This window comes from Lipotes vexillifer, unplaced genomic scaffold (genome assembly GCF_000442215.2).
Source record: "Lipotes vexillifer unplaced genomic scaffold, Lipotes_vexillifer_v1.1 scaffold759, whole genome shotgun sequence".
Taxonomy (NCBI): domain Eukaryota; kingdom Metazoa; phylum Chordata; class Mammalia; order Artiodactyla; family Lipotidae; genus Lipotes; species Lipotes vexillifer.
Window position 1 is genome coordinate 1,737,953 of NW_006790410.1, and position 15,971 is coordinate 1,753,923.

At 53.7% G+C, this 15,971-nt stretch overlaps 1 protein-coding gene across 1 annotated transcript in view; it reads left to right on the plus strand.

Moving 5' to 3' along the window:
- Positions 1-15,971, plus strand: part of TNS3 (tensin 3) — a 187,763-nt gene that overhangs the window by 93,044 nt on the left and 78,748 nt on the right. The gene's annotated exons all lie outside the window — the stretch shown is intronic.

Here is a 15,971-nt window from a genome sequence, read left to right on the forward strand (position 1 = left end):
ATGTGTTTGAGATCACGCAGGACAGAGACCGTGGAAACGGGACTCAGGTCTGGGTCTGTTTGACCCCATTGCTATTTGGTGCAAACCTCATCCTTCCAGCTGAAAACCTGCTGGTCCCTGGGCCAGGGTGAGGCCTGCAGACAGCATAATCCCCTCTAGGCAGTTTGAAGAGAAAAGATATATTTCTAGGGCACTGGGTGGCGAGCTTCTGGACAGATGTGACTGTCTACCCCAGTGGGCTTGACCATCTCTGGGCGCTGCCCTCGGGGCCCCGGCTGCACGGTGAGCCCTCTGCTCGGGGCCCAGGAAATGGAGTTGAGCTGCGTTGGGCAGCCCCACTTGCGTCGGGTGACAGGACAGGGCAGCGAGCGCTGTTCTGTCTAAAGACACCTTACCGACTCTATATTGGTGGTTCATTAACCTTGAACTCCTGGCTGGCAGCCCTGTAACTCATGCCTGAGCAGAGCTGATCTACACCCGTGGTTCCTCCCTAAGGCACCTCATGGCCTCCGGCTCTGAGGAGCAGCGCTTCAGCTCTTTGCTGGGGGGCCACTGTAAATAGAAAAAGCACCAACAAAGTACACGGAAATGCAAAAGGTGTGGCGTGAAATAGGCCTGGAAAAGGCCACTTTATGGTGTGAGAGCTGAAAGGAGAAGGCAGAGGTGCCTTTGTTCCACCACAGCTACGGGCCTGTGTGTGGGACCCTGGAAACTTCTGGCGCTCTGTGCACGTCAGTGAGTGACCACGAAGATGCTGTGTGTATTGATTTGAGGCTTACAGGTGAGGAATTCTTAGTGAGCAGGTGAATTTTCAGATGTGGAATCATGAATGATGGGGATTGGCTGTACTTACTGTTTCTGTTCCTTTTGTCCCTCCCGCGGGGCTAAGTCCTCTGCGCCCAGGGACCACAGCCGGCCTGTCCCAGGGAGGTCTAAGAGTCACAGCTCTGCCCTAGCTGCCTGGGTTTGGTTTCCTGCCTCTCTGCCTGTGCTGTGTGGCCTTGGACAAGTTACTGTGTCCTTTCCTCCTCTGCACAGTGGGAATAGTGTAGCTCCAGAGCTGCTGAGAGGATGCAGTGAAATGATCACCATGAGGCACTGAGCACATCCTTCAGATGACGGGGTCCTATAAACAGTGTTATCACTTCCTCTGAAGCCCAGAGATTGATGGAGACCCTGGTCTGACATGAGGTCGGTGAAGGCGTGTGGCAGCCTGAGACGTGGGAGAGGCACGTGTCTGTCTTTCCCTGCACGGTCAGGTGGAAGCACGGCATGGCGACACCAAGTGGGGCCTTGCTCTCGGCTCTGGTGACTTTTCTGTTCCACCCAGAAAACGTTTCCGTTCCCGTCTCTCATCTTGGTGCTGACGCTGCTCAACGATGAATGTCGCTGCTGCTACAACTTCTTGTGGCACAGAGCGCGTTGCGCCAGCAGAGGCTGTGATGGCTGGGGGGGGTGCCCGCCGCACCGCACGGGTCCCTGGACTGAGGTGCCACACCCAGAGGCAGTGTTGAGCCCCCGCTGGAGGCCGGGAGTGACGCAGGATCCCAGCAAAGCAAGCGCGCACAGCCCTGCCCCTCTCTCCCACGAGGGCTGCGGCTCTGGGGCTGCTCTCCTGCTCTTTCTGTCTCGCTCGACGAGGCACGTGCTTGTCTGAGATGGCCTATTTTAATTAGATCATCCTAGAGATCACCCCAGCTCTGGGAGTTCTCTTCTATTCTGCATACATTTTCCTTTTTTCACGCATCTCATATTTCCTTAGGGCTGCCGTGTTTCTGGTGCTGTGATGAGCTCAGGGAGAGAAGATAAGCAGACCTCATGGGGAAGACATACCTATGTGTGTATTTGTGTATGTATGTGTGCATATGTGTGTGTGTGTATATGTGAGTGTGTGTATATATATGTGTATGTGTGTGCATATATATGTGTATGTGTATATATATATGTCTGTGTCTGTGTGCATTTAATGTACATGGTGTGTATGTGTTCATGTGTGTGTTTATGTGTACATGTGTGCATGTGTACGTGCACGCAAGTGTGTGTATGTGTACCTATCTCTCTGTCTACCTCAGCCGTGGCCATAAGGTGCCCCGTGTGCCATGGGAGGACTAGGTGCCAGGAATTAGGGAAGTATGGAAGAGAGGCAGCTACTCAGCCTGTGTATTTGAGGGAGATGCAGGAAGATGGCTCTTGTAGGCAGGGGTGCGGGAAGGGGGCGTGGGGGAGCCCGGCGTTTACCTGCCTCATTGCAGGCATGCTGCAGGAGGCGGCAGGCGCTGGGTGAAGGGCGGTGTCAGGGCCCAGACAGGAGGGCAGCAGTGAAGAGGCTTCTGGAGGCCCTGGACTCGGGTGTGGCTCTGGGTGGGCAGTAGGCGGCTTCCTATTTAGGAGGTAGATGACTAAGACTCTCCGCCAGATCCAACTCAGGGGTTGGGGCAGGGAAGCTTCCAGAACAGCCCACGGTTGGGCATGAAGCCTTGCTGTGCCCCCCTTTCCTCTGTTCCCGGCTTTAACCAATGAATGAGTTTCTGGCCACCGGTAAAACTCGTGGATTCCAGGTTGCGTAGACGGGGGCCACCGTCCCCCAGGTTTTGGTTCTGCCACTTCAAGCTGCTACCTTATAAACATCCTGTCGTTCAGACTCGGCCTCCCAGGTGACCACAGTTGTCCCTGAGCTTCGTGGGGGCTGGCTGCAGGAGAGGGAGACTTCGATTTCTCACCACCTTCGCAATAAGACGCAGTCCTCTCACTCTCCCAGGCAGGACGCTTTGCAGAGCCTGCGGCAGTTGGCCTGCTGACAAGTTGGGTCAGGAAGCGGCTGGCCACGGGGTGTGTGCAGAGTCAGAAGTGCCAGATCCAGTTGTGACATTTAGGTGTTGCCATTTTGAAAATGGATTTGAAAGCATTTCTTCCCAGAAGTTGTGGTTGGGTGTTGAGATTTGGAAAAGCAAAGCAAGCTTTGGTGACTTAGCAGAAGGAGGGTCCATTGGAATCTGGCAGATCAGACCTTAGGTCCTGGATCTGTTCTCTGTCCAAGGCCAGGCTCCCCACTGGCAGAATGGGAACGCTGTTGGCTGAGCTTCCAGAACTTAGGGGCTGCCTCATCAGTGTACATGTGTGTATGTGTGTGTGTGTGTGTGCACACGTGTGTGTATGTGTCATCAGTGTCTGGCCACAGCCACCATTCACTGAACGCCTCCACTCTCTGTATCCAGACTGAGAAGAATTTGCTTAGATCCTGCGCCCAGCCAGGCTTTTCCAAGCATGGCTTGCTTTGTCGGTTCAGAGCAGAGTAACGGCGTTAACCCAGCCCACGCTGTGTCAAATGCTGATGGCATTTGCCAGTTTAGATGGATGAGGTGGGCCTCTCGCTCAGACCTCAGCAAGCACCCTCCTTGTGCTCTCTTGATTTACAGCCTCTGACCCCCTGGCCTTGCCAGGTCCCCTTCCAGGTGTGAACCCCTGACCCAGAGTTAATCCTCCCTTGATAAGGGATTTCAGGCAGCAGTTGGGATGGAGGGCCATGGCTTCATCTTATCTGAAATTCAAGAGTCTCACCATCTGTGCTAAGAACCATAAAGTCTTTCGGGTGTTAGCTTTTTGAAACGGACTGGATCCTGCCAGAAGAGTTAAGTGCGATGTCAGAAGCTGTTAATGAGTCATGACTGGCCCTGAGCTGCCATCTCAGAATCCATTGCTTTTCTAGCCCAAGTGGTGTCAGAGAAATCGACTCAGAATTCATGTCGTCCTGGACGAGTTTGCATGAATTAGCCCGTGTCAGTCTCCCAGGGATGGCTGGAAGCATTAAGTAGCATTACCCCAGGACAGACAGTGAACAGAGGCACTGAGAGTTGGCTTGATTTCACCGGGGTCCTTGGCCCCCAACTTGCCCCCATCCCTTGGGCTGTGGGACCCACCGCAGGAGCGAGCGTGTCCTGTGCTCTGGGGCAGGGTTCTGAAAGGCAGGTGGCTGTTGACCTGCCCGCAGCTCCAGTACCTCCCTAGACTCCAGCCAAATGCATGTTTATCCTGCTCTCACTTTTTCCTCCTGCCCTTTATGACTGGCGTCGGCATCGCTCCTGCCCTTTGATGCTGCACCTGCTTTAGCAGCAGTCACCCGGGGATCCCCGCCCGTGCCCTGCATCCCGTCTCTGGAGCGCTCTGTCACTGGCGCCTTGCCTTGGGGACCAGCAGCTGATGGGTTCTGACTGCTGGTGGGTTCTCTGAGAGATGAGACTGGAAGTGGGCCCGACCCCCTGGTTTCCCTAAAACCCCAAGAGTGAACTCAGCGAGTGTGTACATGTGGCGTGGTGAGGGGTTTGTTTCCTGTCCCCTTGTTTAAAAGCTCTTGCAGACCCACTTTTACCAGATTGCATCTCAGTCGAGCCCCTCCCGGCCGCTCCCCTCCCGGCCTGGACAGTGGCACGTTGGCTGGGTGAGTTAAGCTCAGATCCAATCTGGTGAATTGCCTTCTGTGTCCTCCGTGGGGAGAACTTCCTCAGTAACGCGCAGGATTGCAGCCTTCCCTGCAGAGCCTGCAGGTGCATTTCTGCCAAGGCAGGGCTCAGGCATTTTGGCAATGTCTCCAATACGGGAATGACTCCAGACTTGAAGTATTTGACCTCCAGAAGCAAAAGCCTGAGAGAGAAAGGGGCTGAGCTGCACGTGAGCGTCCTCCTCCCCGCACGTGCACGCATCCCCTCCTTCCATCTCTTGCCCGCTGTGGTATCACCCTGCCTCCCATCTCTTCAGATTACCAAATGGAGGGGGTGGGCTTTCACATCCCATGTATGTGACTTTATCACACGCTCCCTTTGGAAAGGGCTGCAAATTGGAGCGGGCCCAGGGGTCCTCAAGAGGGAGAAGTTCTCCATGAATTAAGGGAAAGGGGAGGTGTTTTGTAAGAAGGGGCAGCCGGGAAAATCCTTTGTTTTGTCTCCGTAGAGCCAGTTATCACGTGCCTATTCCTTTTAAATAAATGGGTCTCTGCCACTTATTGGGATGCTCTCTTGGCGATGGAATTGATGGTGGCAATGAGGGTGTTCCTGGGGTCAGACTCTATGTCCTGTAGCTCTAGGAGTCCAAGCAGGCACTTCAGGAGGGGCTGGAGGGAAAGCACGCACTTCCAGAGGCAAAGGAGTTTTGGAAGGAGTGGGGCGGGGGCAGAGCTGCCTCTCCCGGCCTCGTGGTGGGCAGCTGTCCCTCTGGGGCCTGGGGCCGGGTCTGGCCTGGTAACTGTCACCGCTTTCTAACTCCAGAACATTTCTATCAGCCCCAAGTGAAACCCCATGCCCACTGGCAGTCACTCCCCAGCACTTCTCTTCCAGCCCCAGGTGACCTCGTCTTCCTTCTCTGTGAATTTCCCTCGTCTGGACATTTCACACAAGTGGAATCAGGCAGTGTGTGGCTTTCACTTTGCCTGATGATTTGAGGGTTCATTCATTTTGTTTCGGTACGTCACTCGTTTCTTATGGCCGAATAGCGTTCCAAAGTGTGGCTAGACCCCACTGTGTTGATTCATTCATCAGCAGGTGGGCATTAGGGTTATTTCCACCTTTTGGCTATTGTGATTAATGCTGCTATGAACCTTCTTATGCGTGTTTTGACCTTGGGCTGTTCTGATACTGCCAATCTTTCCTGCTACTTTGTGAAATTTCCACTTCTTTTAGTCCCAGTTGGTTTTCCTTTTCCGGATACTTCTCCTGTCTTTATGGGTCTTACACCAGGAATCACACAACTTTTTGCGAGTCTCCTGTCCCACTTTGCCAACTCCTCCCAGGAACATTCGGGAACCCACCAAGTCTTTTTCAGTATCAGTTAGGTAACCCCATGCACAAAATTCTACCTCTGTAGCTTTGAAAGGTTTGAGGCCTTTCAAAAACACTGAGCCACAGAGCTCCCTTTTGGCCACACAACAGCAGAGTGTCGCAAGACCATGTTGTTTCAGGAGAGGTTGACACTAACAGCCTGAATGGGCTCTGTGTGACGGAAACCCACAGGTGGGAGCGGAGGAAACATGACGGTGTTTTGGGCGCAAGTAGCAGCACAACTGCCAAGATCTGAAGGTCACACTGGTGCCAGTTGCCATGCATTCATGGAGGCTGTCGTGGTTCATTTGTGAAGCTGCCGTCAACATGAGGAAAACCCACCCTGCGCCCCACGCAGTAGAAAATGAGCCACACGAAAGGCCAGGCTTCTTTTGACACACAACTAGTCAGGCAGCTTCGTTCTGTTAGAAATGGAGAAAAGAGACCACCGGCCGGGGTACAGCGTTTCTGTCTCTTCCTCATTGTCAGTACCTTATTCTGTGTTTTTTTTCACACGGTTGTCAGCTTTGGGATGCAGAGGTCTGATTTTAAGACTCTCTCCTGTAGAAGGCTAGGACCTCCACCCCCTCTGGACATGACCTTGGCTACAACGCGGCCAGGCCCCATTTGTCTCAGTCCTCAAACCAGATCTTTCAGATTTCCGTTTCTAACGTCTTTTCTTTTGATGTGAATTCTTTGACGCAAAGTATTGTGTGATCAGTTAGTCACTTCCTTTATTGCAGTGACAGTGTTATTTGCAGAGTGGGCACAGTGATGTCAGTTCCCTCGACAGGAACGGGGCTTGGTCAGGACCCTTTGCCGAACACCAAACTGAATAGACCTTCTTGCACAAGCAGTGCATTGTGTTCCGCAATAAAAGAGACGCTTTCTCCTGAGCACGAGCGTAACCTGTGCCCTGATGGCCGTTTGGGGGCTTTGTTGGAGAAACCTGTGTCTGGGACCTGCTGGCTCTGTCCCGTCTCCCCCCACTCAGGCTGATTGGGTGGTGACGTTTGTGAAGGTTCCAGTTGTGCTGTGGGATCCTGAAGGCATCAGAACGGCTTTGCTTGTTTGCTCTGGTGTCTTAGGTTCATTTAAGACTCGGAGCGTGTGGCTGTGCTGTGACCAACATGCGATCAAAGCACAGGGGGAAACCATTCGCTGAAGCCCACCTAAGTTGCACATAAAGAGGCCTGAGGTGCAGAGGCGCTGCTGGGCAGCACGTGGAGGTCTGGGTGTGCAAGGAATCCCTGAAAGATAGGCCGTGTGCAGTTAACACTGACGGTGAACTTGGCCGCATTGGGCTTGAAAGAGAGACACAGCCCCAGGAGATGGAGGGTGTAAAGGCAAAGACTTCCTGGTGGATACGCCGAAGAAAGCAAACGATGATGCTGAAACTGTGGTTTGTAAACCCAGGCAGCTTGGTGCTGGCTCCGCACGTCAGCTTGTCGGCCCCGGAGGCTTGGGAGGGCACATTGGTCCCGCTGGGTGGCTCTCGAATAGAATCCCCGCCTCCTGAGCCTCCAGGGTTCAAATTTCACTAAACCTGATTGCAGGAAACCCCGCCCTCGTGTTTACATCGCACTGGCCTTTTAGGGTGGAACCAAAGTCCTTTTCTTAGCTAACAAGATCTTCCACCTTCCACTACCTAGAGAGGGAGGCTGGGTCCCTGTGGGGGACACATGCCCCCATCCTGGAATGCGGTGTTCTGGGGTTGAAGGCTTTCTTCAGGGTCCAACAGATGTGGGCTGAACAAGCTGCAGGGCTGTCTGGAAGGAAGGTGAGCAGGGAGCATGTGTGTGCATGTGTGCACGCGTGTGCACGGCTTCTGCCAGGCTGCAGAGACCCTCAGTTGAGACCAGAGAGTTGCCAGCCAGAAAAAGTACCAGAGGGTTAGGATGGCACTCCTGGGAGAGCAGAGGGTGTTCGTTGGTAAGTAACGAGCTGAACAGCAGTTTTAACCTGGCAAGAGGGAAAGCCAGGCAGGCCTCCGGGAAGACTGTTTGTTTGCAGTTTGGAGGAGTCTTAGCTGCTACTGCCCTTGGAGATTCAGTGATGGTTTGAAGTGGGGTTTACGTGCAGAAGCTCGTGGCCGGCTCTGTGGCTGGCTGGCCCAGGTGGCCTCTGAGTAGGGCCGCAGGACCTCCTGTTTTCACTGGAGTGCCTGGAAGGGAATCGGCTGCCAAGATAAGCGCCCTCGACAGGATGGCCCGAGCTGGGGTGTTGGTTGGACAGGAGAGGGGCCCCCTTAGGAGTGGTCCTGCCAGCATCGTGTTTGTATGCGTTGTCTGGGGCATGGTCACTGTGGCCGGGACATGCCTGCTGCCTCCCCACTGTGACGCCCAATGCTCCTTTATTGCAGCATTCCGGGCCTCGCCCAGGGGACCGCCAGGAGTGCTTGGAATCGGTGTGGCTCCAGCTTCCCAGGTGCTGGGCCCTGACATTGGCGCGTCCCTTCATGGACAGCCCTGTGCCTCTCTGGCTGGAACGCCCCCCTCCTGCTCTCACTGTTATTTTCAAGAATTTACAGCCTGCCTCGGTTTTAGAAAACATTTACACAGAGCTCGACTTGGCTCCAAAGGGAGCGATTTCCATCTGCCCCCCTGGCAGGCCAGGTGCCACCTCCCCGCCTGGCATTCAGTGGGGTAGTTTGGGGTTCGGGGGTTCAGGCAGGCGTTTGCTCGCAAGGTATGTGGATGGCACATCCAGAGAAGCTCCGTGCTATGTGGAGTTATTTCTGGAACTCGGCCTGAGGAGGGGCTTGGGCCAGGCCCTCACACCCCTGGGGTTCCTAGCAGGTAATCACCATCTTCTGCCTTTTGTTTAGGGGAAAAAGGCACATTTCACCTCACCTGTGACAGATCAGTCACCGTCTGTGCTGTTGTAGACTAAAGGTAATATTCTCAGAGGCCCCAGTGTGGCCGTCCTTTCTTAGCTCTCGATATTTTTGGAATAGGAACTAATTCAGTACAAACACAGGGGAGTCTTATTGACTTGGTGAGATGACAAGGACTCCGCCGAGAGGGACGCCGGCCAAGCCTGGGTGTTTCTCCTGATTGTGAAGGTTCTGCAGCCTCCACAGGCCCCCGAGGGAAGAGGCATCCCTGGGACACTTCCAAAGCCACCTGCAGGTCTCTACCTGGCCAGAGGATGTAGAGGGTCACTGAACGCGCTCAGCCCAGCCTCCTGCCCTGGGCCCATCCCCCTTCCAGCTGCTTTGCTCTGTGGCAGTGCTCGCCAGGCCCCAGAGACTGGAACCCCAGGTGCCCCCTCTGCCTGCACACCACACAGCAGGCACTGAGATGCTCGCTTGCTTCTCAACATCTTGCAGGGCTGGGCCAGTGCCAGGGCCCATTCTCAAAATTGAAAGCTGGGCAGTTTGTCGCTGGTTCCATAGCTGGTCAGTCAGAGCCGCTGCAGCAGGTCTGGGAGAAACGGTCTCTAACCACTAGGGTGAGGGTCCCGAGATGTGCAGAGGTAAGGAAGGCCCCTGGGTGTGCTTTGGAAGATCCGCCCATGTGGCCGTCATCCTGCCGCTGAGCCCTGTGGAACGGGGCACAGTTCCCACGACTGCGCAGCTTCAGCAGAGGCGAGTTTGTGGTGAGCCCACTGAGACGATGCAGAGGCCCTCGGCGTCACTCAGCTAGCTTACTGCTACCGCTTTTGTCCTCGTGGTTATTGGTCCCAGAGGAAGCTGAGAAGCCGAGCAGATCACGTGGCTCGGGCAATGTTTTACAGCTGGTGAGAGCTGGAGGTGGGCTGCTTGGCCGGTTGGAGGGCCGCGCTGTGCAGTTTGGGTTATAGAACCTTCAGGTAGGTTTTGTAAAATTCCATCTTTTACTTTACGTCTCTATTAAAAAGCAATTCTTCAACATAATTCCGAAGTGTAAGGTCAGTCAGGCTGAGTTAAGAATACTAATTAACGGGACAGGATGAGGCATTCTTATCATTCCCCAGGCTCTGGGCTGGAGGGAACACGGACAGGAACCCTGAATCACCAGGACAAGTGTGGGGATGTGCAGGGACAGTGTTCACCCAGTGCCCACCTGTGCTTTTCCCTTTGTCTTTGGTCTCACCAAGTCGCCAGGGTGATCCTGGGGCAGACCTCATCAAACACCTGTTGCCCGGCAACTTCTCCAATAAGGGAAGTGAAGCACAGAGAGGTTGAGTAAGTCGCCCAAGGTCACACAGCCGCGGGGAGGATTTTTAATTAGGATTCACACCCAGGTGGATTATGCCAGAAAGTCCAGAAGGGGACTGGGATGTGCACATAAATCGCTCCAGTGAAAAAGTTAAAACAAGCTCTATGCCACAAGGGGGGCACGAAGGGACCCTGACAACTATCCCGAAGAGGAGAGAGCTCTCACCATCTCAGGAAGTCTAGGAGGAGGAAGGAAGGTCCTGGAAGAGAGGGGGAAGGTGGAGGAATTCAAGGCGGCGGGGGTGGGAGCAGAGAGGAAAGGAGATGGGGGGGAGGAGGGGGCAGGCGGATGCAGTGCATGGGGGGTGGCCCATTGCACTGTGAGCCTCATTGCTGTCTTGATTTCATGACCTTTTTAAAAATCGAGGTGTAATTTATTGGGTTGGCCAGGAAGTTCGTTTGGGTTTTTTGTAGCATGGAGAACCCGAACAAAGTTTTTGGCCAACCCAATACATACATAGAGTAAAGTTCACTCTGTTTACTGTGCATCTAGGGGTTTGACTTCCTATCCTGCAGCTCCCACCACAGCTAAGTCAAAGAACACGTCTGTCACCCAGATCATCCCTGGTGGCCCTTGGTAGCAGCCTCCCCGCCGCCAGCCCAGTGCCTGCCCCCGATCTCTTCCCTCAGGATGTCAGTGGAAGCCTTTGGAGTCCGGCTGCGCACTCAGTGCTTTGGGTGTAGTTGCAGGTGATGGCATCATTTGTCCTTCTTTCTTCTCAGACACTTTTCCCGGGAATCCCACGGCTGGTAGACGCATGGCGTCTGGTTGGGACATTTTGATGGGGTCAGTTGGTTTAGCTGAGTGGCCTCGAGTAGTGAGTGAGCTGATTGGAGGGGCGAGCTCGAGGTGGTCCACGCAGGGCCGGCCGCAGGAGGCGGGAGTGACCGACTGCTCAGCAGTCTGTGCCCAGAGACGCAGCCTGTCTCCTGCTGAGTCAGGGTGGGCGGGGAGCCTTCCCTTTATCAGGGCTCCCAAGGGGCTGTGGGTGCGGTAGGCGGGGACCAAGTGGTGTACCCGCGAACAGCTCATTCATTGTAAGGACAGAAACTTGCGGCCTGCCATGGCTCCTGCTGCTGTAGCCTAGGAAACAGACATAACACTGCCATCATCAACCCGGCAGCCTCAAAACACAGGATCCTGTCCCGACAGTGCACCATTTCGGGAGTTAGGGAGGAAGACAGAGTGCTTAAGTAGTTTCTAAGGAGTGTTTTTGTGTGTGTGTGTGTGTGTGTGTGTGTGTGTGTGTGAGAGAGAGAGAGAGAGAGAGAGAGAGGGAGAGAGAGGGAGAGGGAGAGGGAGTTAAAAAGAAAACATTTAGGGAAATTCCTTTTGGAAATTAAATTGTTAATTTCACATTAAAGTGGTTGGTCAGGTTTAGAATTCCAGTGTTTTAAAAAATCAGAAAGCATGGATTTGGGAGTAGGGCAGAGGTAGGTTTGGATTCCAGATGATCTATTCAGTAGCCTTTTATTATCTTAAATATTAGCATAACCTCTCTGAGCTTCTGTTTTCTTATCTATAACATGGGCTTGTCGATTACTGCCTCACAGAATTGCTTTGGGAATTAAGTGAGGTCCATCCCTGGAGCGTGACAGTGTCCTGGCACATAAGAGGTGCTTAAACAGAGCCTTTGTCTTTAGAGTGTCAGCCCCATTGCAGGAGACGGCTGTTTCCTGCATTCTTTCTTTCTCTGATGATAGAAATAACGATTCCTTGCAGCCTCACCTGAGAGCAGCTGTACCTGGACGCATCCCTTCTTGCAATCCTGCTCTCTCTTTCTGCCTCTGCTAACCCGTCAGATGCTGTGAAGTGTGCCTGCCGCCCTCCGTTCCTTGACCCTCTCCCTGTTCCCCAGTCTGGTTCATCCCAGCATGTAGTCGGGACTCTATTGAGTATTCCATTTCAATCTCCATAAACAAATAACTAGCAGCCCTGGCAAGTGCTCAGTAAACTCGTGGGACAGTTCCTGGAGAGGAGTTTTCTGTTTTTCTCTGTTGAAGACTTGCAGGGAGGATCCTGTTAGCTCTTTTGAAATGAAAAGTTGCTTTTCAAGCAAACTTTTCACAAAAGTAAAACGTAAGATTCATAGAGTCAGTATTTAGAAGAAAGAAAGATTTCAGCGAGCTTAACGAAGCCCTCAGGTTTGCTCTTTGGTTTGAAATGGATTTTTTGTGTTGGCATCAGGGCCAGGGGACAGCTGAACTTATTACAGATCAGCAGCTTCTTGGCAGCCGAGAGGTTGGTGCTCGGATGGCGGTGGAGTTGAGATGCTGCCTTCCCTTTGGCTCATTCTTCACACACCTGTGAGCACATACCTGTGAGCACAGGTGGGCATTGGCTAATCTGTGTTCAGCCAGGATGAGAAGGAATGTTTTCGGTTTTTTTGTTTTGTTTTTTAGGTCTGCCTCATTTTCTTTGCTTACTTCTGAAATAGTTTGGGGATGTCTCTTTTCCTTCTTGTGAGATAGCCCCCTTTCAAAAGTCGGGTGGGGGGCTTCCCTGGTGGCGCAGTGGTTGAGAGTCCGCCTGTTGATGCAGGGGACACGGGTTCGTGCCCCGGTCCGGGAAGATCCCACATGCTGCGGAGCAGCTGGGCCCGTGAGCCATGGCCGCTGAGCCTGCGCGTCTGGAGCCTGTGCTCCGCAACGGGAGAGGCCACAACAGTGAGAGGCCCGCGTACCGCAAAAAAAAAAAAAAAAGGATCTTTTAAAAAGTCGGGTGGGAATGGGCAGGGAACCGGCACACGGTAGCACAGCAGGGGCGGGGAGTCTGTGCTGCAGCTTCTGCCCTTTAACGAGGCAAGAATGTCCACTGGCTCTTTTCTTTCTTCTGGTTCTTTTCCAGATGGGAACCTCCCTGGTGTGTCATTCCGCGGAAGCGATCAGAGCCGTAGTTAACATTTGTTTGATTTTTAACTAGGCCCCGGATGCAGGGAAATCATTACCAGAAAACTCACAGGCCTCCTTTTGGAAGGGGCCCTGGGTTCTGGTCGGTGGGGCAGGGATGGCAGGAAGGGACAGGACACAGGGCAAGTGGTTGATCCTGCACTGGGACAGGCAAAGGCTCTTGTCCTGCAACTGCAGTGGAAAAGCTGGGGATCCTGGGCGGGTCACATCTCTATCTGGAGATTGGGGTCTTCATTTGCAGAATGAGGATTCATTCAGTTACCCCAAACTCCCCTTGAGCTGGAAGCACAAAGTTAAAATGTGTCATTTAAATCTACAAAAGGATGCAAGGGGTGGATGAAATGAATGCCTTCCAGACGTCTTCTGCTGGCCCCACACTCACCCCAGCTTTGATAGCACTCTGAGCTCTGAGGTGGAGCTGAGCTTCACACCCCCAAGCCCACTTCACTCCAGGGGACCCACCTTCTTTACCCTGGGAGCCCTTGGTGGTGGCAGTGGAACCCCAGCCCCAGCCGTGCCAGGGATCACAAAGGGAGTTTGGCTATATCGGTTCTCAGAAAATTACTTTCTGCGTCACTTTTCCAAATCTGAATTAAAAGGGGGCACTCTAGGGCTTCCCTGGTGGCGCAGTGGTTGAGAGTCCGCCTTCCGATGCAGGGAAGGCAGGTTCGTGCCCCGGTCCGGGAGGATCCCACATGCCGCGGAGCGGCTGGGCCCGAGAGCCATGGCTGCTGAGCCTGCGCGTCCGGAGCCTGTGCTCCGCAACGGGAGAGGCCACAACAGTGAAAGGCCCGTGTACCACAAAAAAACAAAACAAAAGGGGGGGGGCACTCTACCATCAATTAAGTCAGGGTGCCCTTAAAGACTGACCAAAGTTTTGGGGGGCTTCATACACCAAGGCTGGAGCTTGTGTCTCATTTTCCATGGAGGGTTTGGCAGTCAGTCAGTCGTGCAGTGACCCCCTCCCCCAAGCCCCCCAGATAACTTTTCTCCCTGGTTGTGATTCTGTTTTCATTGCTCTCACCCTGCAGTTTTCACATGGGGTCTCAGAAAACAAAATACCAGCCCCGTAGGCAAGGTGGCCCTTCTCTAGATGTGGTTTAGAGGCGGGCTATGGGTAGGTGGGTGCACCCCGCCCACCCCTGCAGCTGTGGGGACGAACCTGCTTGGGAAAGTCCATCTTAATGGCAGGAGGATGGAGGAGACGGGAAATGGTAAAGATGCGGTGCCATTGTTATGCACCTACTGTATGCCAGGGCTCTGTCTTGCCCTCCTCACACCCCCAGTCCTGTGGCTGCACAGATTGTGTCCAGACGTCCCTCGGACCTTTGCCCCTCTGCCTGCACATTGGGTCACATTTAGGTTTGCATCTTTTGTTTTCTTTGACATTTTGGAATCCACTCGTTGACTTGGGCACCTTTCCAGTCGGGTTGCATTTGAAGGCCCACTCGCTGGGGCTGTGCGGTCTACCTGGGGGAGAGGTTGTTATGATGTCTGGGGAGTGGAGGCCCTGGGGCTGCAGGTGGCCAAGGGCTGTGGGTACCTCTACCTTCAGAAGGTTGGTTAGTTATTTTTAGTCTTTTTACCAGCTAAGGCAGCTGAACATCTTTCCAAAATAGCTCCCCAGGCTTTGTCATGTGAGAACAAGCCAGAGCATTCAGTCTGTCAGTACTCGGTGCCCGCTGGGTGCCAGGGGCTGGTTCCTAATGCTGGGGATACCACAGGGAGCAAAAAACAAACCCCTGCCCTCCTGGAGCCCACATTCTTGTGGGGGAGACAGTCTGCAGTAGGTCTGAAGGTAGGTGTGTGCCACCGACAGGCAGAGAACGGCACGAGCAAAGGCCCTGGGGCAGGGGAGTGCCTGCTGTGGTCTGGGAGCAGCAAGGTGGACAGGGAAGAAATGAGCACAGTCAGGGAATGCCAGGCCTTGTCCACCTTGGAAGGGGCTTTTAATAATTATGGCTACCCTCAGGACTTCCCTGGTGGCGCAGTGGTTAAGAATCCGCCTGCCAATGCAGGGGACACGGGTTCGAGCCCTGGTCCGGGAAGATCCCACATGCCGCGGAGCAACTGAGCCCGTGCGCCACAACTACTGAGCCTGCGCTCTAGAGCCCGCCAGCCACAACTACTGAAGCCCACGTGCCTAGAGCCCGTGCTCCGCAACAAGAGAAGCCACCGCAGTGAGAAGCCCGCGCACCACAATGAAGAGTAGCCCCCGCTCGCTGCAACTAGAGAAAGCCCGCGCGCAGCAACAAAGACCCAACGCAGCCAAAAATAAAATAAATAAATACATAAAATTAAAAAAAAAGGTAATTATTAATTGTCTACCCATCTCAGGAGCCTAGGTCCTGGGTTCTTTATATATGTTCTCTAATTCTTATAAGTGCATTGAAAGATAAGACTAATTATTCCCTTTTATAAGTGAAGAATCAGGGGATTGAACAGTCTAAATGTCCTGACCAGGAAAGTACAGAGTAAATGCAGAACAGGAGTCCATCTCTGGGTGCAGGGAAACTCAGTCCGAGTCCTTTTGCAAAGAGTGCAGGGCAGGGACAGCAGGTACCGGAGGCCCCTTTTCCTCCTCGCCCCAAGTCTGACTCCCACACTCCCCGGGATCACAAAGCATGGGTGCAGTAGGGTGTCTCTGGAGGCCCCTGGACAGCCCCCCAGAGGCCCTGTGCCTTTGGGAAGATTTGAGCTCCTACAAAGTGATTCAGAAGTTTGGGTGAGTCTGACTTTGAGGGTTCTCGGAGATGGTTCGTATCCTTTTCCTATAGGTATACCATTTACCGGACGTTTTCTGACATAGACAGTCACCCGTGTGTGTGGTAGGACGTTTAGCAAAGGGTCTGCGGTGGTGTCTCGCCACACCCCCTGAGCAGCTCTGAGAGCCCATGAGACCGAGGCTGAAGTGCCCAGCGCCCGGCCTCGCGCAGAGCCAGTGTTTAGTCCATGGCAAGCGGGCTGTTTTTTTTTTTTTTTTTTTTTTTTTTTTGCGGTACGCGGGCCTCTCGCTGTTGTGGCCTCTCCCGCTGCGGAGCACAGGCTCCGGA